At 45.1% G+C, this 24,633-nt stretch overlaps 1 protein-coding gene and 1 long non-coding RNA gene across 4 annotated transcripts in view; both read left to right on the top strand.

The window, feature by feature from the left end:
* The window catches only part of LOC128880699 (cysteine-rich motor neuron 1 protein), a 242,119-nt gene that overhangs the window by 162,840 nt on the left and 54,646 nt on the right, over positions 1-24,633 (top strand). The gene's annotated exons all lie outside the window — the stretch shown is intronic.
* Positions 1-24,633, top strand: part of LOC128880728 (uncharacterized) — a 108,888-nt gene that overhangs the window by 82,467 nt on the left and 1,788 nt on the right. The window contains exon 3 of one of the 2 annotated variants that reach the window (XR_008457906.1): positions 24,585-24,599. The exons of the other annotated variant lie outside the window; for it this stretch is intronic. This is a non-coding gene — a long non-coding RNA (uncharacterized LOC128880728). Of the gene's footprint in view, positions 1-24,584; positions 24,600-24,633 lie in introns of those variants that run through there. 2 annotated transcript variants of the gene reach the window in all.

Below are 24,633 nucleotides of genomic sequence, written 5' to 3'. Positions count from 1 at the left end.
ACCTTCCGATTTCGAGCAAGAAAATGCAGCATAAGAATAGCTCGCGGGAGCGAGAGCTATCCATTTCAATTTGGACGCAGAGGAACGAAACAGGAGGAACAATAATAATACCTGAAGGAAGCAAACAAGCTGGAAACGCGATAGTCGAGCCGAGACCTCGGAAGTCCTCGCGTTAATCGCAGACGACGTATTCATCGGCAGCGACGGCCATCTTTCATGCATGGTGTTCCTTCGAGACGTCTTTCCAACCTTGTCCCGCGATAAGACCCCCTCGTTTGCCTTGCCAGGGCTTCTCTCGCGACAGCTCGGTTATTCCCGTCCCCGGCAATAAGCGCGCGCGATGCAGAATATCGCAGACGCCCAGTGACTGCTCATAATGGTCCAGCTTTGCAGCCCCTCCAGCAAAAGATTTCCCCGTCCCCAAACGTTGCGCGCTTTCCTCTTCTCGTTTCTCCCGCTGTCTCTTCGCCGCGTCGAAAGGACCGCCCCGCGGATTCTCGTCAACGATAAATCACTGGAAAATATTCCAAAGGACTCTCCGGGAATACCGACGGAGGACGTCGCCTCCCGTCGAGCCAACCCAACGTCTCCTTCTTCGATTTTCCCTTTGTCGACGCTGGCCAGAAATCTCGCGAGGGCAGCTGCGTCGCTTTGGTGTTCTTTCGCGAGCTTCCCTCGTAACTCATCGGCGGATACCCGATCCGTGGAATTCCGAGACTCGTACTTTAGGAATTAGAGTTTAAATTAAGAGGAACGACGGCTGTTCGTCCTAGTTTTCCCGAGTTTTTGGAATGCGGTATTTCACGACCCCTTTGCTCGATCTTCCACGAACTCCTTTTGCTCGGGATTACGAAATCTTTGACGGAATTAAAAATTGTGACATGGCTCGATGCGTTAGTACGGAACTCTTCGGTAATAAAGTAATTTTAAAAAAGACCCCTTTGCAAATATTTTGCAGTGACTTTTTCGCGTCCTGTCAAAGAACCCTTTCAATTGCAATGGAATCCAACACAATTCGCGACCATCTTCTTGGATCAGTCGAGTGCCTCGAGTGGAGTCGTCTCTTTAACCGGAGAACAAACGAATAGATAAATAACAACGTGGCTCGGAGCAACAACGATCCCGTTAATTAAACTGTCGCGTCGCTGATTCGTCTCCTCCGGCGGTTTCTCAGCCGCGAAAATGCGGGACAACGCAAAGACAAGGGTTACGAGAAGAGACAGAGGGACACGGCGAGGGAGGGAGAGAGAGAAACAATGGTTTTTTTCATTAGCGCGCTTTCGAGAGAACTAAGCGCGCCTAAAGGAATGGAGAAACGAGCGGACGACGGGGCTTTGCGATCCGAAACACGCGGCCCGTCCCGCGAAACGACGCAGCCGGCTCCGGGATACTCGGCGAGGAACGATAATTCCAGCGAAAGCCCGTGGAAAATTTACCCCCGCTTAAAGGGTTAAAAGACCGCGAGCGCATCTACGCGCCAGCCTGAGGACAGTGGCTCTCAAACATTTTTTGGTGAAAACTCTGAAATGAAATAGCGACTTTGCATACATTGTTCGTTCGTATCGCGAGAACCGAGAAAAGTATTTGTTCGTTACGGGTGTGCGTGTATCAAAATGGCCCTGCATACATCGAAACTTCTTAAAAATGATCTTTCGTTAAATTACCCCTAGCGCCATTTTTAATACGCTTATATGTAAGTAAAAAAATTTGTCCTCGATCCTTAGGGTACATGTGAAGATTTCGTGGGAGGGAAACCCAGAAGCTGTATTCGTTTCCTTGGAAATAATTCGCAAAGAAGGCATTCACTTAGGAGCGATCTGAATACGAACGACAAATAACACGAATCGACTATTTTCTACTCTTTTAGAAATTTTACGTACCTCCTTCTCTAAGTGTCGCTTCTGTGTGTGTTTCTACCGAGAGGTTCTCGTCTTATAAGGATAGATTTAACCGAAGTTTGAGAATCGCTGCGCTAGACGAAGCCTCGGGTCCTCCGAAGCGCGCGAGACTTCAGCCCTCTCGTCCTTCCGTCTGCGTCGGTAATTACATTCGTTTTAATTACGTCTGTTTCACGGTCCTGCGAGCACGATTCCGTGCCAGCGAAGAACTACTACCGCGAGGAAAAAAGGATTGGAGTTTGGCGGAGAGCCGCGATTACTCTCCTCGGAGCCCTCGAGCGCGTGTGCGAATAGGGGGAGGGGGAGGGGGGTGGTGGTGGCAGAGGAAATCCATTTTCTGCTCTCGAGGATCGTATTTTAGGCAATGAATCGACGCGTTTCGTGAGCCCGCACTCTCGCCGAATCGAGATGTCGAACGGGACCGCCTTTCCGGATAGAAAAACGCGAGGAAACGCTGGTTTTGTATGCAGGAAAATACCTGAACAGCTAAATCGATCAACTCCGCGAAATGAAACTGGCGTATACTCCGTTTTCGAGCGCGTCCACGACCCTGACATATTTTCAAGATACCATTCTGTTTCGAAATGACTACCTACCCCGCTTACAAGTGACTCGACGATCACAATTCGCCTGCAACAGACACTCCTATACCAAAATGATTACCAACCGCGCTTTCGAGTGCATAAACGACCCTGACACGTTTCCAAAAGGCAGCATTGTATCGAAACAGCTACCTACCCCACTAACAAGCGAATTTAAACGTAGCTTACTCTAACACGTCCCAATCCTATAATTGCAAAAGGTTCTCGCAAAATAGCTCGAACTACAGGAGAGGGCTCGTTTGTGCGTCTCGAAGGCTGTCGAACAAGGACGCGGAGTCCGACGTCGCGATAAAAATAAAAGAAAGAGACTATCTCGCCGTGGAGTTTTCTCTGTAAGCATTCGATGGTCGAGCACGGCCTTAATACGTCGCGTTAATAACGAGCAGTTTTATTCAGCGGCGGTGGGCTCGACGGGCAGCTTCCTCGGGTCGCGTCGAAACAAGATCCAACTCGTCCAGACGTTATTATTCGCGTCGCCCTGAACATCACATTTACACGTTCCTCGCTCGGAAGCCAAGGCAGTGGCACAGTTGGCTGTGTCTGAAAGGACCAAGAGTACCGTGACCCGCTTATTACGAGGCCTCGCCTCGCCCTCCTCCCACCACGGCTCGAGGATTCCTCGCTGAAACACACTCGACGCCCTGCTGAAGCTGACATCGGCGTGGAATTTCTCTCAACCCCGGGAATCCCGGCGCCGTCTTCCAACGCTCGATCTTCCCCGTTGGAACTCTTTGCCCTGGTGACGCGTTTTCTTGACAGGTTATGATACGCGAACGCGGAACGAAACCATGATTCCTGGATACCTACGGCAAGAAGGTTCTGGGTTTGTTGGACTCTGGTTGAAATGTTCGTCAACTGTCGACGAGTGAGACCAGTTTTGAAGGGGTTGCTGGACCTGAAAAGATCAAATGAAAGTGTTAGTAGCTGCTGTGTACCGTGACGGTGTCTAATGGTAAGGTAGAGCAGCCTGCGTTGCCGACTACGTGTTTTCTGTTATCGATACAGCGCTCCGCTTTGCTGACCGTGTAATTGTTTATTTAATCTAAGTCGAGGATACGACAAAAATCTTTTCTGTACTGTACAAACTTTCGAAACAAATGTTTAAATCCTCGAATAAATCGTTCGTCCCTTATGCTTGAAATAAATTTCCCAAAAAACGCTTGTATTTCAACCCGAAAGAACCGCCCTCTCGAGTTCGCGGTTCTTTCGACGCTCCTCGTGGAAACGCTGTAAAAAGAACGGGAACAACGGGGAAAAGTAACGTCAACGGTCCGAGAAGGTTCGCCAAAGAGCTAAATGAGAACAAACTACTCGGCCGATCGGGTGCTTCGTCGGAATGAAGACGAGTGCGCGCTCACTGTTCGGTGGTACGTGAAACCACTTCGAAGCGGACGGCTTCCTTTCTCCCTCTCCCTCTGGTCGCCCTATTCTTCTTGATTACGCAAAAGCACCGTGCGTTTGTTTGAAGCTGCTGGTTGTTATCGTTAGGAGCCGCTGGACGAGAAAACGGCTCGCTCGGATTGCGGCCAAAGAACGAAAGCGCGATGCACTCGGTGAATTACGCCGCCACACGAGACGTTCCCCCATTAATCACGAATATCGTCGTTAATAACCCGCCGTGGCCAAGGTAAACCGTCCCATCGATCGCGCTCCACGTCGCTGGATCGCGGCTAGCTCGACCGCTAAATATAGTTGTCACTTCTGACGATTTTTTGGAACTTTTCGTTCGTCAGAGAATGGTAGCTGTTTGTAACTCTACGCGAATAATATTGGCTTGTCCCAAAAGTTTCTTTCGCGACATCTCTGCATGACAGTGTTTACGTAAATAGACAACCTTATCTCTTGGAAGTTGATGTTATAACAGTAATAAAGCAAAATGAATCGTGGCAATATTCACAGAATTTAATATCATCATGACCAATGTGTTCGCATTCGTAACATCCAACGAAAGCGAGTCAGATGCCTTGTACGCGCCGCGCAAATAAGCAAATAAAATGGACAAACAAACGGGATACGTTGATTTTGCGCGACGACGATCGTCCAGTCGACGTCTCCGGGAAATTCCAGAGATATTCGCGAGGCCCGTGGGATTCAGGTTCCGAAGCTCAGAAGCTCTGGAATTTCTGCGCCATCAAATTAGTTGCGGAGAAGTTGTTAAACTCGGTCGGTAATTTCGTAACAAGGACCGCGAGACTTTTAATTATAATTCTCGCCGCCGATACGCGCGCGTTTAATTACGCGCGTTGTTCTCCGCGGTGTTTTCTTCCTTTTCCGTTGACCCCCGATTTCACACGATAGAACCATTCACTTTATTCAAATTATGCTCTACGGAATATTTTCAGAGCAGCCGAAGAAAAATCAAACTCAGTTGTATAAGGGGTATGCATAATTCAAACGTACCAGTCTGGTTGGGTTTAAATAATTACACGGTCAGCGATTCTATCGATAATACAGACCATTCGGTAGGCAAGGCAGAGTGCTCTGTCGTTAATTCAGAACTCACTGCCGGCAACGCAGGGTGCGCTACCTTACCATTAACCTTTTGGTGAAAAGGGAAAGGTACTTTCTTCGCCATAGAAACAAATTACAGCTTCCCCCAGAGTTGATACTTCTAAATAAAACTACACAAAAAACCTCTCCAATAATTCTTCTGAATTACAACTAATGTACTATTTCTTTTAGACGGACCGTATATTTTGATCAGTATACCTGCTTAATTAAAATCGCCGCAGCCGACGTTAAGGAACGAAATCCGTCTTGCCGTAGATGGCAGCACCGTTCGTTCATCGTCCCGTTACGTAATTCACGCTGCTCGCAGTCGGCTGATCGTCTGAGAGACGAGAAAATGAATTTGTATCATTCGTTACGGTGCAGCGACTCGTCTCGAGACCGGCGCGAGTGTCGGGCTCGTAACTTAGGACCGTGCAATTTCCAGCTCGAGTTAATTCGTTACGTTCCCTGCCGACTAACGACACGAAACGCCGCGGCGTCCCGCGAAACTCTCCTTCGGCGCAAAAATTAATGTAAATGGAACGCGTCATGTAAAAGGAATAGTTGACTAATTGTAGGTTTAATGATTTATTTGGAGTTAAAAGCGTGAAAACTTAAAGATTTAAGAATCGTGTGGCGGGGAGGAACAGTGTTGCCGCCTTCTGAACGATTGCGGTATTTAAAAATGGCGCGTGACTTGGGAAGAGGTGTTGCCTATCGCTAGGCGTGCTTTACGGACAACTCTTCTAGGACTCTACTGGTATGTATGCTGGATAATTTAATTTTTCCTTTACTCGAAATGGATCCTCCTGCCAAGATTTCCCCATCCGGAGTCTCGAACGTGCCTTTTTCGGCGAGAAAAGAAACGGCCACAACGAGGTTGTAAGGCAGAGCGTAAGCTGGTGTACTTTACAAGGTGTAAAGGTCCTGGGAGTTAAACTGGGACACGAGAGATGGTCGTAAAGCTGGCGGATAGCGACGACGACGTTGTTTCGGCAGAGTTGTTTAGATGGCTACTGCCGGCCTCGTATATATGCGACGGAAGAGCTTACCGTTCGCGGAGAGCGCGAACTTCTCGTGCCACTCGTAATGCCCGTTCTTAATCGCGGGGCGATATTCTCCCGGCGAAATTACGGGCTGTCCTGAAAGCCAATTTAAGTCGCGACAAAGGGTAGCTGGTGAAACGGTGACGATAAACGGGGGACCTGGTCCAGAAGTAACGATAACGCTCGTTATGGGTGTTTGGGATCGTACAAAGTTGGTTTGAGCGCGCAGGATTTTTCACGAAATTCTCGAGGCTTTTCCAGCAGGACGTTTGTGACGATTTTCTGCTTCGACTATTTATTCGGAGAAATATCTCTTTGGAAGAGTGAAATGAAAGCGTACAGCTGTATAAAAATGGTGAGAATTTTCTAATCGCGCGATCGATATCTCCCCGCTATTCCGTTCCTCTTTTAATCATTCGACGCGTAAACATGCGCTAAAATACACAGTTTCCAGCATAAACATGCTGATAATACATCAACTAATTACCCCATGTTCTATATGAACTGAACTTTCCCGTGCGTGGTAGGAAACATAAGGGGATCCTTTTAACGAACCTCATGAACAACGGTGAAATTCAGTTGCAGTCCCCTATTATCAATTAATACAGGAATATTTCAAAACTATATTAACGCTTTCATGTGGAATGCACGTGTGGGTTAACGTCATTTGACAAATATCCTGGGTGGGAATATAAGTGGATCATGTGGAATAAACATGTGCGTTAACATGTTCACTCTGATTAATGTACCTCTAATTATAAAAAATATTACATGGAATACTTCCAACTAATCTTCCATTAAATTCCTTGGAATATATCCCAACCCCCTAAAAATATCGTTTGCACCTCAAAAAATGGACAGTAAAATCCTCGAAGCTCCTCCACCTGCTTGGAATAAATTCTCAAATAAATACTCACTTTTCACCGACCCAAAATACTCCTACTCCCTCGACGTCGCGCGCGTACGCAACTTACCCCTGAAGAGCGTCAACGTCGAAGTCTCCACCGGAAGAGACAGCGCGCATCTGGTCCCAAAACGTTCTCGTCGACGGCAAATTCTAATAACTTCTGCCGAGTGTATTCAGGGGTAATTTATCTCGAACGGCGGAGCCTCGAAGAAGTGGATCGTCCTTGAGACAGCCTCCGACTGTAGCCGTGCGCCGGTATTCCCTCTCTGTCTTTGGAACTCGTCCGTGTGGCAGTCTCTCGGCGGGTAATTTGCCAAGAAGATCGATAACCGATAATTTACGCGCCGGTTACGCGTCGTCCTCGGACGACTCCATCGTACGAGCCGGTTGATCGCTAAACCACGTGGACGACGAAGAGAAACACGAAGATTACCCACGCGAGGACGCCTGGTTTGTCGTGACGGAACATGCTTTTCCAACGAAACAAAAGTTGATACGTCTTTTCGTATCGTGGAATTGCGATTAGACGAATTTCTTGGAGATAAAGAATTTTTAGGGTTGAAGTGTTCATCAGTTTTATGGATCGTGATTGATACTCTGTTAGGGAGGTTGCACAACCGATATGATCATTCACGAATGCCTATGGATATATTTTTATTTCCCTTAGATTCTTTTAATCAAGTAACAATAACCTCTACGTATTTTAAATTTTATTTTTCCTCTAAATAAATCCCTATACGTTCAACTTTATTAACGATCTCCTAATCTTAATTTTATCAATCATCCCCCAATTTTAACTTTATCAATCCTTTACCCCTTTGTGTACCAAATCATGAAACACGATCGACGTTTTCCCACAGCAAAAGGGTATCCAGCGTTAAACGTGTGTTTATGTTTTTCTGGCTGGACGATTGTAAACGGGGGATTAATGCCCCCATGGATGGAAAAGAACGGCGACAACGAGGCGTATTTAACGGGAGGGTAGATAAAGACGTGGAACAAACAGCGATGAAGAGGTTGGCCCTCTGACAATAATTACACAGCGCTGAAGATGCCGGGGAATGGAAATTCGCGAAATAAAAGGCTGCTGGCTCTGGTATATTAGAGATCGTATCGGAGAGAAATGAATAAGGCAGGGGGGAGAATACAGACTTGAAAAACACTGGAGAAATAGGCAGCCGTGGAAAGGGAGAGCTGGATCAACAAGGAAAGCTTGGACGTGAGCCATTTTTTAGCAAAACTGGGCTCCAATCGAGGGACTCGTTTATATAACGCGTCTAATACCACTTTCTAAGTCATTCGTTGTATTTTTGGGTCTAAATATACCTGCAATTTTATTGAGATAATACTTGACTAAAAGAAAGAAAGTGTAGCACTCAAATCAGTATCAATTCTTCATACCAATATGAATCTGAGTATGTGAACGAGGACATGTCCGTGCAAGCTTGCGATCAGTTGACCGGAGTAAAATGGCGCACGCAGCAACGGTGCACCAACGATCAGTGAACTTTAATCGATTATATCTCAGTAACGATGTCTCGAATTGCAAAATGGCAGAAGCCTTTTCGACTTCTTTTTATGAGGAGAATCGATCTCAAAAAAAGATTGCTCATTCGTAATATATTGTATATTGTAAAGGTATCTGCATTCAACTACACTTAACAAATAAATCAACCCCTGGATTACTGTTACACTGAAACTATCAGTTTAGAAATAAAAAATTGCTGGCTTAGCCGGGCCAAGAGGTCGGGCTGGCTGAAGCGAAAGAGGTCGATGGCGAGAACAGAGTGCAGATAAAAGAGCAGCGAACGAGAGGAAAGCAGCAGCGACGGGTAGCTGGTGGAACTCGACGACGCCCAAGGATCGTCCCGTTAATCTCGCGTTAACGAGGATTTAACTTCGTCCCACGGATCTGGCCAGTAAACCCGCAGGCTCCCAGGTATCCCGCGAGGACATGGCCGTCGAACGTGCACGCTCGCGTACGTAGATTACTATGAACCGAAGGTGCAAGGGAATTCGGTTAAGACGAGGCTCTTACCCCACCCGTATTAAACCGATATCTATTAAGGTGTGTCTTACATCCTCCCATCAACCGGGAGAACCGCGAGGCAGGGGAACCACCGACCGAATATTGCCCCGAAGCGATCTCAGAAATGTCATTAAGAGCCTACCCAGGCGTGGCCAATATCCGACCACTCGCGTCGCGTCTCCCCGTGCCCCGCTTTACCTCTTTCCGATCTTCTACGTCCTACGTAACCGATGTACTGCTTGGATCTTAAGAGATCTGGACTCGGGGCCGGAGCCTCGTTTTATCGGGGAAACGATCCGCAACTGGGACACTTCTGATTCGCGGAGAAATATTATCTCCCAAGGCCCGATTCTGATGAAATTTTTGAGGATTGCTTAATTTACTTCGTTAGTGACATTTTCTAAACTTTAAGGAAACAACGGCTCGTATCGTATCATTTCTTTACACTTTTAAGAAAAAGTAACACCATTTCTCGAGCCCTGTATGTTTTTCTACAAACTGACAGGCTTTCAAAAATCACTACCTTTAATCCAAGCATCGTCTAATACAAGAGAGAGTATATCATTCAAGAGGCACTAGAACGAGATCGTTACGTAGATTGAAAAAGAATGTCCAACGGCGGACATCCGCGCATAATATTTACGAACATTCCCGCGGCAAACCCTGCGGCTTTGACAGTCCATTACTTCCGGTTGGCGGTGCGCGCACGAACGGGGCGAACGCCGGCCATTTTCCGCGGCGAATTTTCCGAAAATGTGATTTCAACGTCCGCAGCCCACCGCGAGGCAGAATTATTCGTTACCGCATAATCGTATTTTTCTCGAACGGAGAACGCTTTTGTGGCTGCGCCCGCTGCGTTCCAAATTTGCGAGCGGAAGGGTTTTACCCGCCGACCATGAGTAGCGACGGAAGCACGGGTTAACCCCCTCGTCCCAACCCCTACAGCACCAGGGATATTCGTGACACCTCAATGGCAAAATACTGTGAGATCCTTGGACGTAAACATGGCACTGCGTTTCATTTGGGTATAGTGATAGAGGAATTGAAAGAAAGTTGAAAGTGTACATGTACTGTGCTTACGTGAGAAGATGGCCACAATAGTGGCTAGTGGGTTTGACATGGAAAAGTATCAACTCTGTGATTATACTAGAGAATTCTACAGCATTAACGATATAAATGTAGATGAAATTTAAATTGTAAGAATATTAATAAGATTTATATGTGTACTGCGCTGATGTAAGAAGATGGCTAGTGGTTTCCTCCTGGTGGTGAGGAGAGGAGGTGCCACCACATGTCTAAATAACAAAGTACTAATAGTATGTGCCACAGTGGTGGCCATATGAATCGCATTGCCTTAAAAATACCAGTGTCTTTGATTTCACATTTCAACGAAGTTTACTTTCGAGATTGGCCATTATATCGATCAGCCAACCCAGTTACAGGTTAATGGAAACCGCCGACAAGCAAAGCGCCAAACATGACGGAATTTTGACTGGCACGTGGTTTTGCTGGTCGACCGTGCCGCGGATGGATAAGAGGTCGAGCTTAACGGCAACGATCGCGGCGATTAAGGTCGACCAGTTTCCCTTGTACGGTGAATTTTTTCGCGTCACCGGCATCCCCGATACGAAAAGACAGCTATTGACGCGATAAAAGCACGAATATCGGGGCACGCGGTGCCACGGTAAATATCCACCGCCGTTGCTTTACAAGCTAAAAGCAGCGCGATGTAAGCAGTAATGGCTCGGCTCCAGGGCATATCCCTCTTGCTCGAGAGGTCGTGAATGTGGCAGCTTTCACGTCATTATTTACCTCGCGCCGGATTCCCATTTTCATCGTAAAAATCACGAGCTTCGGGATGATATTAAAGCCCGCGCGTCAACCTCCGTTCAATTTTCGCGTTGTGGTTTACGATTAAAACTCGGACCTGCACGCTCGCGTGCGACTGTATCGAAGATGGGCAACCTGTCTGCGTTTGGATGACGACGTATCGCTTCAGGGTTCCTCGTAAAATCAGAAGTCACAAGAGTACAAGAAATGTCTTACGTCGAGAGAACTGTCGGTAATAATTCGTCGTAAAAATTACGTTTCGTTATTTTTCGCTGCTCTGAACAAATCCAATTTCGACTCAAGTTCTTGAACTCTACGGTAATTCTTCCTTATAAATCGCCTTTCCTTATTCGCGTGCATTTTTATTTAAACGCGAGTGACGCAATGTTAGATTTCGGCGATTTGTCCAAAGAGGACCTGAATCGTCAAGCCAAAAGAAAACAATGCAATATTCAACAAACGAAATTGCCGTCTACAACAGAAGCCATTATTCTTTCTTTCGCATTCACGTTAAGTACCACGGTGACTACAAACGATACATTATCCGATGGATCCTCGAGAGTGTTCGAGGCACGTTTCGTTTCCACATTCTTGCATCATTGTGCTCTCATATACTTTACGTTTGAATTGAAATTTCGTTTCTCGGTCAAGCCGCCAAAAAAAGCCAAAGAAACACCTCGCAAGTGCTTTTCGTTATCGCATTACTGTTCTATTTACTTTCTAAATGTTTGCTCAAGAGTTGAATGACGATCATGAACAAAGCAAGGCAAGCGCATATTATTAATTTCAATACATGCTGGATTCTTTATTCATTTTCCAATTTCCGCGCCTTTCCACCCGTCTCTAATTAATTATTATACCCCTCCAGCGTTCATTTTAGCGGGACCAGAAATAATTAGCTCGACGTGTTTAGAAATACATCTCCGTTATGCCTGATTTCGACAGTCTCTTCGCGATCTGTCAGTGATCGAAGCCCCATCGCTGGAGGGAACGAAATCGAGGACGCTTAATCGCGTCTCCAGTAAGACGGGCGATCCTTTTCCGGTTCCACGCTTCGCCTCGGGAAATTCGCGATAAATTCCAAGTCCTGTCGAGGGAACGGAAACCTATCGACGAAATCTCGAACGAAACCTGCTCGACAACGGGACCGAATTTTCATTTTCGTCGATTCGAATCGACACGCCGATATTTTGAAACGTTTTCGTCGTTTCGAAGGTTATTAATTATCGTCGAGGCGCGTCATCGACGTATCACGGAGCTAGATCGTCGATTAGGCGGCCGTCGTCGGCGGTAATGGACCACGGCGTGTCGACTCGTTCCTCGATTAATGAATCGTCGAAACGTTGATATTCCGCGACCTCGTAACCTATAAACGGCTAATCGCTCGAGTCATCGATTCGTGCTATTTTCAAAGCTTGAGCGAAACGGTGCTTGCCCCAAAATGAAATGAATCGATTTATGGTACCAGAGGACTGTAGAAAAATGTTTCTCTTGATGTAGAATAATATAATAGAATTTGTATGTCAGAAAGTGGAATGCCAAGAAGGGAAACTATTTATGTAAAAGCCGGGTTCTGAATTGTAACTTGTGATCGGACATCACAGAGAACGTGGCTGTAAAGAACCGTGTTCCGTTTCATATTTTGTATCACAGAAGATATATCACGTTAATCTGTTGCCTCGTCCGTTCTTTCCTCAGTCGGTCCGAATCTTACATTAATGGGGCCTGGTATCGTAGATGAAATTTGAACTTAAGACAAACGAAGGGAGTTGTGAATAAGTAACGACCAAGTCGATGCTCGTACAGGGTGAATTGGAAGGAGTTGGGTTAAATAAGCAGCCACCTTCAAAATTCTACGAAGTATTAATTATAGAACAACATTGATTCGATGGGGGTTCGAGTAGCAACTCGAAGGATGTTTACAAGTAATCGCCACGGTAATGGAACCATTTACGTTCTAATATTGATATTATAATATCAACTGACAATATTCCATTATCGCGACAACAACGACGATTTTTCAAAATACATCATTACCTCGCGCTAATGTGTATGTTTCACGCAATTACTTCGATTCGTCGCACCCCAAATAATTATTCCAGCTCGTTCGTATGCAACAATTATTTGCTGCGGAACTCGAGTAACTGTTTTAAACATTCGTAATATCGAGGCATTGCGGTACCTGTTACTTTTCTCTCCAGCTACACCGGACAAGCGAAATCAATTTACAATGTTCCATCGTTTCGTGTCCAAATGTTAATTAATGTCCCATTGAACAGGAAAATGGAAAATCCCCTCGCCTGGTGTCTTCAAGCGTACGCATCGTATAAATAATATTTAGTAAAATCAAAAAATTCTATGTAAAAGAATTAAATTCTGTGTAAATTGGAGAGCAATTTTTGACTCCGACTTCTTTAGTCGAAGATGAATTTTAATGGAAGCGTAACTTCGTCAAATCGAGAACCTAAGTGATGAATTTATAAAAATGTTAGTATCTCTATTCGTGACAATTTTGTTTTGTTTAAATTAAAATAGTGCTACAAGGTTAATTAGTAACTCCATTCCTACTTATCCGAGGTTTCTTCAGTAAACAAGCAATCTAAATTAACCTTTAAATTTCGCAACAAAAAGATCCGTTAACAAAAAAATTACCCGCATATCTGAAAAATCTGCATTTTATCTGCACACGCACGCGCCCATATTTTTGTCTACCTCTAAATTTAAGAAATTGTTTTACATCGCATATTTACCAAGGCTGAGCTCGAAAGCTCATATCATGAGCGTCGCGGTGACTTAATAAAATTCTGGACACGGCTTCGGGACGGCTTAAATTAAAATTAATTTCAAAGAAAAAGCAGAGGCGAGTCACAGGTGCGGTAACACGCCGATCCTGGCCGGCGTAACGCAGCGTACCAGAGAAGAGAGGAACTGTAACCAACTGCTGACTACCTAGTCGACTATCCACTCGCTGGCTGCGCGAATAGAGTAGTAGCCAGAGGCACGGCCGCGTTGGCGCGACGCCAGAAACCCGACAGACCCTCCAACGAATCCTTTCGTTTATATATGGAAATGCAGTTGTTGATGGCGCCGCAACGCCGACTTTGCCCACTGCGACCGAACGCGCAAAACAAGTTGTAAGGACAAAGGTCCTTTGGAACCCTGCGTCGCTTACTTACTTCGACAGAGGGCCGAGATTACACGCCGGGACCACTTCGTTAATTTACTTAGACGGTATTCGAGCAACTAATACCACAAGAATTTCTTTAACTAGACCCGACATCGTAAAGCAATTGTGGTTCCATTTTTCTGTGTTTCCTTAAATATTTACCACGTTACCATTATTTTTGTTTCGTTGTGTGTACCTTGCTTTCATCGATTATGTATTGTATATTATATTTGTCTAATTTTTTTTTTTTTTTTTGTGTACCAGTGCTTAGATAGAGCTTGTGTCTCTGCTCATCTTCTATAGCATTCTGTGCACTATGGTTTCATCGTCCAAGCTTCAGGGCCGAAACGCTCTAATTCTGAAATTCCTCGATCGAAAAATACTCCAATTATACACTTCCCTAATAAAGTACCCCAAGTCTATAACTCTTTAATTCAAAAATAGTCCAGTTCCATAGTTCCCCAATCAAAAAACCCCCAAAGTATCTCAGCATAGCACACCTCAACATCAACAACCCTCTCTGTCGAGTATTATACCCCTGCGGAATGAAATACCGATTAGCGAAATTCGTTAAGCAAGCCTGATCGAGTATTAAGAAGATCGAGACTGGAATTAGGCACGTCGAATAAATTCTACAGGGCTCGAGTCTCTTCGGGGCGATAAGGCTCGTAAACGGCGAACGATCCAGGGACTCCCAGAGCCTAAAACGGGCGAGAAACAGGCCGTCGAAATTGTAACTTGCAAATCCGTGAACGACCAAAGGGGGAGGTGTCGGGACGGGAGGATCGTAAAACTCGAGAGCCGACACGTACAGCTATCGTCCGCTAAACTCGTCGACGACGCGTCTCGGAAGACCCGAACTACTCGATAATCTCCGATCGAAGCACGCCCACTCGTACGTCTTTCCTCTTTATTGTACCCTCTTCCGACACCCATTCCCACCCGTAATCTTTACGACTCGTCGAATGACCATTCGCTTCCCTCCATCCTGCGCGCTCCTGCGCCACCCCCGTTCGCAATCTGCCACGAACTTTCAAACGTTCGTCAGCTTCGTTCACTCCTCGACGATTTGTCCGGCAATCTGCGGCCACGTTACGATCCTCGATACACTCTTCTGTGACTTTTACTTTACCGCCCCTCGTGGTACCCAGCCAGTGGTTAAGGCTCCTGTGCTCCTGTATCGCTAAATCGAGGGTTTTGGTCTTTGTTAGGTCATTGGAAGGACTACCGAGGATACTTTCTCTATTCTAGCAAGTATTTTGTGTTTCAAGTGAAAGTAAATGGGCAATAAATTCGATGAATTCTTTGCAGAATCTATATACAGTCATATATACAGCCATAAGTATTCGTACCCTCTATATCTATCGAAGATTGTCTAAATTAAACGATAGATTTGATATTTCCAAACAAATTTCTCGTTATAAATATATTCAAGTGTAAAGTTCATTTGTGTACATATTTGTAACGAAACATTTATTTGGAGACATCGAACCTGTCATTTAATTTAGACAAATTTCTTCAGCAGATATAAAGGGTATGAATATTTATGGAACGATTATTTATTGTTTAGAGTGAGCTCTCTCGGACGAGTCTGATTAGTCTGCTTCATGGCGAACATAATACACAGTTTTTAATTTTATAAAAGAACGTGCACGGTCGGGTGAAGAACCTCTGAACCATGGAACTCGAAACGCCCTGTGGCTATCTAAACGATGAAACAGCAATTAATTAATCAACTGAGCAAATAGCTCACGTTACAGAGAAGCCAGCGCGACGCGAGTTTTCATAGTTTCACCTGGTTCCGCGGTATCGCGTAGTTTCCCCGTCGAGAACGAAAGGGGGTTGCGATGGAATTACCGCGTTGATTTAATTTTTCGGAAGTCTCCCTCAAGCGGAACCTCGAGTGTTTCGCGTGCCCGTAACTTATTTATTTCGCCTAACGCCTTTATTGCACAAAGCCTGCATCGTTACGGCGTTCCCTCGATATAACGCCGCTTGTCAGGGCTGTTGGCGTTGTTATATCGAAGGAGGATAGCAATTGTATTCCAGAGATTAGCGTTTATTTACTTTAATCTACAGCTGAGTGTCACGAGTCCCTAATGAAAATTAAAGTTAGTTTATTCCTCGTGATATCGAAACGAGAGTATCAGGAATTTGTTTGTGAGACTCGCCTGATTAAAAGGAGTCCAAGCACGGCTCCATTCGGAGCATTTTTAATTATACGTAACTAAGTATTCTTTTTTTTAATGCAACATTAAAAATTGTCAGAGCAGAGTTTGGGCTCATTTTCGTCGAGAAAGCTTCTTTTTATAGCACTCGATGAAAAATACATGGAAAAATATAGAAATTTCTATTTTCATTCCTGATCACCTCACTGTAACACTTTGACTCGCTTCGCCAATCACCAAGTCACCAAAACTAACAGCTACAGTTACCTAGCGTTGTGTACCGCTATATCGAGGGAGAAATCCGTCCATATATTGAGGGACTGTCGCGCTTACGCTTCCGGAAAGGTTTTAAAGAAAACAAATCGCGTAAGATGACGAAACCCAGCCGCATCGCTGTTTCTAATCCTTGACTCGGATAAATAACGACGTGTTCTCGCGAACGGTTTCGACCCGGCCGTCAATCGCTTCCAGACAAGGAGGCAGCGAATTCGGGATTAATTAATCGGCGGTATTCGAGTCGAGACGCGCGAAGAAGGCGCGGCTTCCGCGCACTCACGGAAACTAATTACTCGATACACCGTGACGGGCAGCCAGGTTTAAGTTTTCCCGTCGCGGGGATCGAGTTTTGCCCAGGCTGCGCGGGAAACTTTGATAAATTGCGGCTCGTTTGTTTCGGCCCTGTCGCGAGGCAGCTTCCACCCGATTCCACGTCAATCTATACGAGAGCGCGCTGTAGCTTGCTGGGAGACTCTTTGTACAGTAATGTCTTGAATATCGATAACATGTTTTGCTCGAATTGAAAGCTCCCCACCACTGTTAACGTTTCTTCGGCTGGAGCAGTGCTGGACGAACTTTGAAGAGTATTGGTGCGTTAGCTATATTTATATTTTTCGTTATGTCTTCGTGAAAGTACTACAAATGGGTTGGATTTGTTGATGAGGTTTTCCCGAGAAAAATGAGTACAAACGCGACTATGTTCGGACTATTTTTAATTACGGTGGACCCTGTCTAAGAACCGCGAGAGGTCCCTGTCTAAGAGACACATGGTATCCCTACTACTCGGAACTGTTTACCCCGAGCTTGGAGAGATTTATGAGACATTTAAGAAAGTAGTACGGTAGAAATAGTCATTTCAAAGTCCTGTTGTCACCCATATTCCCCTATTCGCCATAAATACATATCTCGGAAGAAAGGTGTAGCAACGACATTTAAATTATGTGGGACGTCGCCTATCGCGAAAAACTAAAGAATCGGCCAATTTACCCGTCTCGAGAGGATCGGTCGTCGCGAGGCAAACGTCGCCAGGGCGAAATTAGATGGAACACCACGGCTAGACAATGCTGTGAAACGAGTCCACGAAGGGACGAGGAGACAACGCGGAGCGTTGATTATACGGGGAGATTACGCGACCGGAAACATCTCGCTGTGCAAAGAGACCGTCCCAACTCAATTCCGACGCAATCCATTACGGGAATGTGTTATTTCAAGCGATGGCTGGAACGCGGTTCAGCGGTGATCACGGGTCGCGGGAACGCTGCGCGGAATTCCGCCAAGTTTCCGCGAAGATATCGTCGATTAGGCAGCTCGGCTTTGTTCGCGTCGGACGAGCCTCCGCTCGTTATATCGACTCAACGTGTCGTCGAATTTCGTCCAATTTCACTTCGGCGAACTTCCCGACCGAAGTTGCGTTAACGTAACGAACTTCGCCGGAAAGACACCGTCAAAATTCTGACTCCCGCAGCCCCGACGAGTTACGAGCCGGATTCTCCCTTCGCGTAATTGGTGGATCAGCAGGCGTCTAAAGACTTTCCGTCTGGCTAATTTCATTTTTAATCATTCCTCGTTACTCTTCGCGAACAGAAGTCGAGAAGGGGCATTTTTACTGTTTGTAATGAGGGATTAATGGAAGGTATGTGCCGTGATTTCAGTGCTAGAGTGTGGCACGCCTCGTGCTACAGCCGAGAAGAGAAGAAAATTGTTACCTGTCTCTGCCTAGCAACGCATTTTTATGTCTCACTTTACCTAGTTTTATGTTCTACTTAATAACAGTCTATAAAACCCTAAAACTACATTTCTAACACCGAATAATTCCCGTAACTTCAGTTTCAATTCTGAATCGAACTTCGTCCCCGAACGAATGATAAAAATTCCAGATTTATCCGTAAGAATAAAAACAAATGGATCCCTCAGCCCGAAGGAAGCGACGTCCAGTGGGACCCGTTCCTTTTTATTCCCGCGAATAAATCTGGAATTCGTATCCTTCGTTAGGAATAAAATTTCCTACAATTTCTGTACGACCGATACAAAATTCGTCTTTTATTCATCGCTGCAGCGATCGTTACACGAGCAAGAGTTTCGCCCATCGCTCGCGGATCTTCGCTTCGAATCAAACGACCCGTACGCACGCCGCGAGGCATCCAAATGTAATTATTGGCGGATTCGACTCTGGTGAATAATTTACGCAACCAGCTACGTTCGGAGCTTCGACTGTTTCCGCGATGTTCCAGAACGCGGTGCACTGCCCGTTGAATTTTTCATTCAATTTCCGTAGGCAATGAGATGGCCCGCGACTATCGAGATTTATTGGGTCATCCGATATGTTTAACGGAACGAAATTGTTGCACGCTAATAAATTGATTCGTTGATCGGCCGATGTATCGAGTAATTCGAATTTTTAAGTCGATCGCGGAAGAATCATGAAATTTTTCCTGGCTAAACAAACCGGCTACCCGAGGCGCTCGCGCTTTGTGTTTATCTAGGTGTGTGTCCTCGGGCTGTATACTCGATGCATACTTCATTTTTATATGTCGCTGTTTGGTATGGAATTTAATAACATCAGGTCTCTGGAGTGTAATTTATACAGATGGAATCATGCTCTGTCGTGTAATAAAAGGGCTGTGACATTTATTTCGGTGATAAAGGAATAATCGATGTCTGGTTATTTTTGTCATTACTTATACCGGAAAGCACTGTCACTGTCGGGATGAACGCGTTAAAAATAATCCACGTCTTTCTACCTGGACAGCGTAAAAATTCTGCTTGGTGCGTGCGTTCCTTCCAGGACAGTTCTTTCCAGGTGCGAACGGTAGCGTCGAGGATTTATCGTCGGCTGCAGAGGAACTGCGGGTGAATAAGTCACGGGTCGAGGTGCTACCATTCACTTGTTCCCTCGACGTGTCGAATATCGCGTATCGCGTTCGTTCGATCCTGTCGGGCTTCAATAAATGATTAGGCGCTGGGGAAAATGGAGCGGCGCGCGTGGATGATTGGTGAGGAAGGGAACGAGAGCCGAGCCAACCAGTCAGGCTGTTCTCCATTAAAGAGATTTCCCGGAAGGTGGTTGGCGATCCGCCAGCGCGGCTTCTGGCCTCATCTTCGAGGCGACCTGCTCCGCGTATGCGACGAACGCGGCACACTGACCATGGCCACGCGTCTACCACCCTGACCAACCATTCTGCGCTTTCTTTGACCGTTCGCGATGAATGGTCGCCGACTTCGCACCCGACGTCTCCTTCTGGCAACTGCTGCTCGACCTAATTCTTCCTAGTTCTCGAATGAAACACATTTTTAACGTTGCCGAGACTATGGAACTTGGAAAGACCACGTTTGCGATGATATTTTAAATCGAATTGTTTCGTAACGTGGGATATTCAGGTTTTAATGTGTTGCGTGTGAGACTTTTTCTACCCTGGTGAAAGTTATTTCGGTGATACTGGAGTATGTATCTTGTAGTTAATGAGAAATTAGTGCAGGGTTCAAGACATCGTTTGTGTTGTTTTGGAATCGTTCAGGAAATGATACCTCTGGACGTTTGCAATTTTCATTGACTTTGGTGAAGACTAATTTTGCAGAGAAATTTTTTACACGAGGACTAAAATCCTTGGTTCTTCCTGTCCATTCAATACTTCTCAATGAAAAAATTCCTTTGTACAACCACCCTTCATAAAAGTATAAACCCCAGAGCTTGTATTTTTTAAATAGTCGAAGAATTTAATGTTAGGGTTAAAATACTTGCTTACATTCGCACCCATCGAACAAATACTTTCGCTTTTACTTCACTCGCTCGTACCACATTCAAGTTCCATTTTACGCTCTATATCGAGCTATCATTCTTTAAAATACTTGGCACCCATTAAACATCAATCGGTGAAACGTACATTCCCATCGCCGAGGATCTAATAAAGTTTATCTCGAAAGATCTCCGCCGTAATTGCGTAAGAATTGAAGCCAGTCGGATCCTCGAATACCGTTTTCCGTTAAAAGACTCCAAGGTTGGCCGAAATTTTAATAACGCCGCTGCAGGAGCGCGAGTGTGTCGACTCGGAGGCTAGATCGATATTTATGAACCAGCGCCAACGGTACCAGGTACGCGGACCAGCTTGCGCCAACTACGCCGGAAAATTCTCCAACCGGCGATCGAGAAACAGGGTGGATCGCGACTGCTCGATGTAATCCACGCGCCCGGCTTAAAAACGAAACGACGTTTCGGCGTTGGAAGTACGCGAACTTGGAAAAGAAATATAGCGACGCCACGGGCTCTCGCTCGGCTCAAAACTCGACGAGAAGAGTCGTCCGCGCTTCTCCCAGCGGGACTTTTTTCGATCAAAGTTTTCCGCCAGTTTCGCGGAAATTCCCCGATAGAGACTCCCCAGAGGAAAAAGTGGAAAGCCACGAGTCGACGGGGACAGATCACGAGACGAAGAGTCGACCGTCCATGGACCGCCTCGAGGTCGCTTTTAGGGACCGTCGGAAATTTATCCTGGGCTCCAAACATTCAACGAGGCACTAAGTATAACTATGTTCTGATCAGACTACGCATTTTATGCATTTCTGATGTAAAGTAATATGATAAACACATGCTGAACATGACTACAAAGTATATGCACTTATACAAAGTGAGATAATAATATCATTATTATAATTGTAGAATATATTCAATATACATTATGCACATTCTATGCATGTTTTCTATGTCATTGAATGTCACAAATGCATTAGTGCAATAAATCCTACGTAGTCTGGCAAATGACAATTTTAATCACTCTGTACGTTACATCCACGTATCGCGCATTAATTATCGATGCAAGAAACGAAATCAATTTCTTGTTAAATGATCGCAATAAAGTTAATGGTGTAACGCGATACAAATGGAAATCTACCATAGTAATTAATTTCTCGAAATATCAAATTACCGTTAGTTGCGTACCATAATCCACGCACAATCAGTATTGTTGTTACGTTCCCGCTAAATTCGACAGATTCAACGCGACGGATCATGCGAAACTCGCGTGTCGCCAAACCTCAAAATGTTACCGATTATGCCCGCTGCGCGAATTAATCGTCGAACGTCACCGTCGCTTTTTCGATTTTCGAGAGCAATTAAACGGCAATTAAGCTTGATAACTTCGCGTAATCGATAGCTACAGGAGAGAATTGGGTCGAAAATCTAAAATAAACTTTCTCATTCGTTGAAACGACAACCAACCAAAAGGAATACTGTACACGTAAGAGTCTTTCTTACACAATTGCAATTTTGATCGAATAAATCCGTGGCTAGCTAAGAATCTTGTCTACCTCGGATCGTTAATTACCAACCAAGAAGCAAGAGTAATGGTCACCTGAGAAGGGTAGCCGCGCGTCGCTGTAACTTTTAACGAGATAGACGGGAGACGCTTCTATTTGCGTTAGATCGGCGTCGAGGAAGAGAGACAACCGGAAGAAGGGACCCATAAGTGTAGGGGAGGTGGTTTGCTCGAATCGAGGGAAACAACGGGGACAGTCGATCTTCCGGCAAGAATTGGCTCATCGCTCTTCGGGCAATGTATGCTTTGCCTAGCTTGAAATTTAACACCCCCGTACCACGGAAGCGTTTTCTGTCCCTGTTCACGAGTTCCCATCACGAATCGCAATTTTTCGCGACGATGCACTTCGTTCTTTAAATTCGTTCAATTCTTACTGTACGTTACTTTGAACGGTAGTGATCTGTTGGGGCCCAACGGCCCCCTAGCTCGGGTACAATCGAACATACAGTCAGTCCCATAAATATTGGCACCCTCTACATCTATTGTTATACAAATCTGTTGATGTATATACAAATATATGTATACATGTATAAGCTTGTTCATTTACACATTTATAACGAAACATTCATTTGGTAATATCGAAACTGTTGTTTAATTTAGTCTAACTTCCTTGAAAGTCGTAGAGGGTACGAATATTTATTAGAATACATCTAAAATATATTTCTAATATTTTCCAAAATATTTCACTTCTATTCTATGATACATTCCACCGAAGTACGAGTCATATATACTCGTATATATTCACGCAAGAATTGAGACCGCGCACCAGTCCGCTCCATCCAATTCTAATCACAAAAATTCCATTGAATTTCACCCACCCACCCCCACCCCCCCCCCCCCTCAAACCAGTCAACTAGAGTCTCGATAAAATCGATTCGGAACAATGTCGCGTAAAGGTCCGCGCAAAACACGAACACTATGGAAATGTAACGAAAATAGAATTCGGCGAGCGAGCAATGGAGGGAAAAAGGTCGCGCGTAGAAAATTTGCCATTAAACCGCGGATATACGGTCGGCTCTGTCGACGAAACTCGGATAAATTTGGCTGGACCCCTTTTTTTCTCCAATTATTTTTTTTTTTTTTTTTCGTTCAACTTCCCCTCGTTACCATTCAGATCGACATGTCCGACTCGGTTCGGACTCCGCTACACGTAACAGTCCTCGAAACGAGGGGATTCCGGGCGGAGGGCCGCGGAGGAAGGGCGGTAACCGCGAAAAGTGCCGATACAGGCGAACAATGTCCCCTTTAATTTATATGCAAAGCGGTCCATTGAGCATATTGTTATTTTAATTGATCGAGTCCGCGTTCCCGGGCACGGGACATTGGCAGTTCGATTATACGCGTTCCCTTGCAATTCCCGAGCCTCGAATGGCCGACGCGAAGATTTATCCTCGTCACTTCCCGGCCCCTCGTCTCTCTGACTCGCGTGGCCGTTCGATTTTCACGTTTCGGTCCCGGGACCCCTTTATTTCCCAATTTGTTATCCGTTATTTCGAGCGATAGACGCCGGAAATTAGTCAAAAATGAAAAATTCCAATCCAAGAATATCTGTACCTTGGTAGTTTCATGTAGAATATATCTCAGAATTCAATCCTTAAGATTTACGGAGACTTGGAATATCCTCGCTGCATTGTTTGTTTTCTATTTGACTTTCTAACAATTTTTGGATCACGTTTGTGTCTATTACCGAAGTAGTTTGTATCTATGCTTGGTCCTTTATTCCTTGTGAAATTCGAAATGGGTAAAAATGATCGTGGCCCGCAAACCTAGCGTTAACTACTAGAAAAGCCTTGAATTCGTAAAAGAAATTTTTCCCCTCGCATATTCAACGCATATGACTATCTCGAAACAACTATGTATCTTAAACGCATTCGTGGCCGGTAACGCGATATCGTTCGCCAAAAAGAAACGAACGATCGACTATTTTCATTGTGAAGGTGATTTATGCAGATACCTGTCCGATAGACGGGCTGAATTCCAAGAGATCGCCTCGAAAGTCCACGGTTCGATGGACGTTGCCTTGATCGACGTTATCGAGAGCCTTTTGGAAATCTGCCTCTTCCCTCCCGGCCCTTGGTCTCTGAGTTCATAGAAGCGAACGCGTGGGCGGTCCGATTCACCGACCGATTTAACATTATAATAACGCCACGGTCCGCCGTAACGAATTATTGTAATTTATGGTAATTACCGTTGCTCGAGGCGTCGCGTCCTGACGGACGACGCCGTTGTTTATTTTTGTTACGCAACCGTCCCGATGGAGACTGGTGACGTTAATTTCCCTGCTCCCACCGGGGCTATTACGCACACCCCTATTATGAGTAATACGCAATCCGAGCCGAAGACGATGTCACAAGAGTTTCTTCCAACGGCTGGGGAATGCAGTTCAATTTGCCTCGAGGTGTCCGTGCGTTTGAATCGTCTCGAACTTGCACAGATTTCGATGACATTGACGTACATATGTATATGATAGCTCAGAGGAGATTAGGGATGGTTTAAGTTATCGCTTTTGTAGCTTCTATGTAATTAAAAAAATATGGGATCTCAAAGTTGGACTTCTTTCAAGTTTTCAAGAATATTGACTTTAGACGTTAATTTCTAACCGAGAAACTACTGGGATACAGATTTGTTTTTTTAATAGAGACGAATGAATCTGTTTGAATAAATTTTGCGTGAATGCCTGATGCTTTCAGATATGTTAAGCTACTTAAATATCACCGGTTGACTTTAATTGATCTTAATTGACCTCGATCCAATTATTGCACAAAGTATTCCACTACCCAAACAAGCTTACAAACATTCAAACATGTTACAAACATTCGCTCCACTGTCGATTTAACTAAAAATGCAATTCTTTCGTTTGTTTCAGGTGAGTTCAAGTTTCACGTCTCGTTTGCCTGACCCTGACGTAAGTAATC

The sequence above is a fragment of the Hylaeus volcanicus genome, chromosome 1 (assembly GCF_026283585.1).
Source record: "Hylaeus volcanicus isolate JK05 chromosome 1, UHH_iyHylVolc1.0_haploid, whole genome shotgun sequence".
Classification (NCBI taxonomy): Eukaryota; Metazoa; Arthropoda; class Insecta; order Hymenoptera; family Colletidae; genus Hylaeus; species Hylaeus volcanicus.
This window is presented reverse-complemented; position numbering and strand designations above follow the sequence as displayed.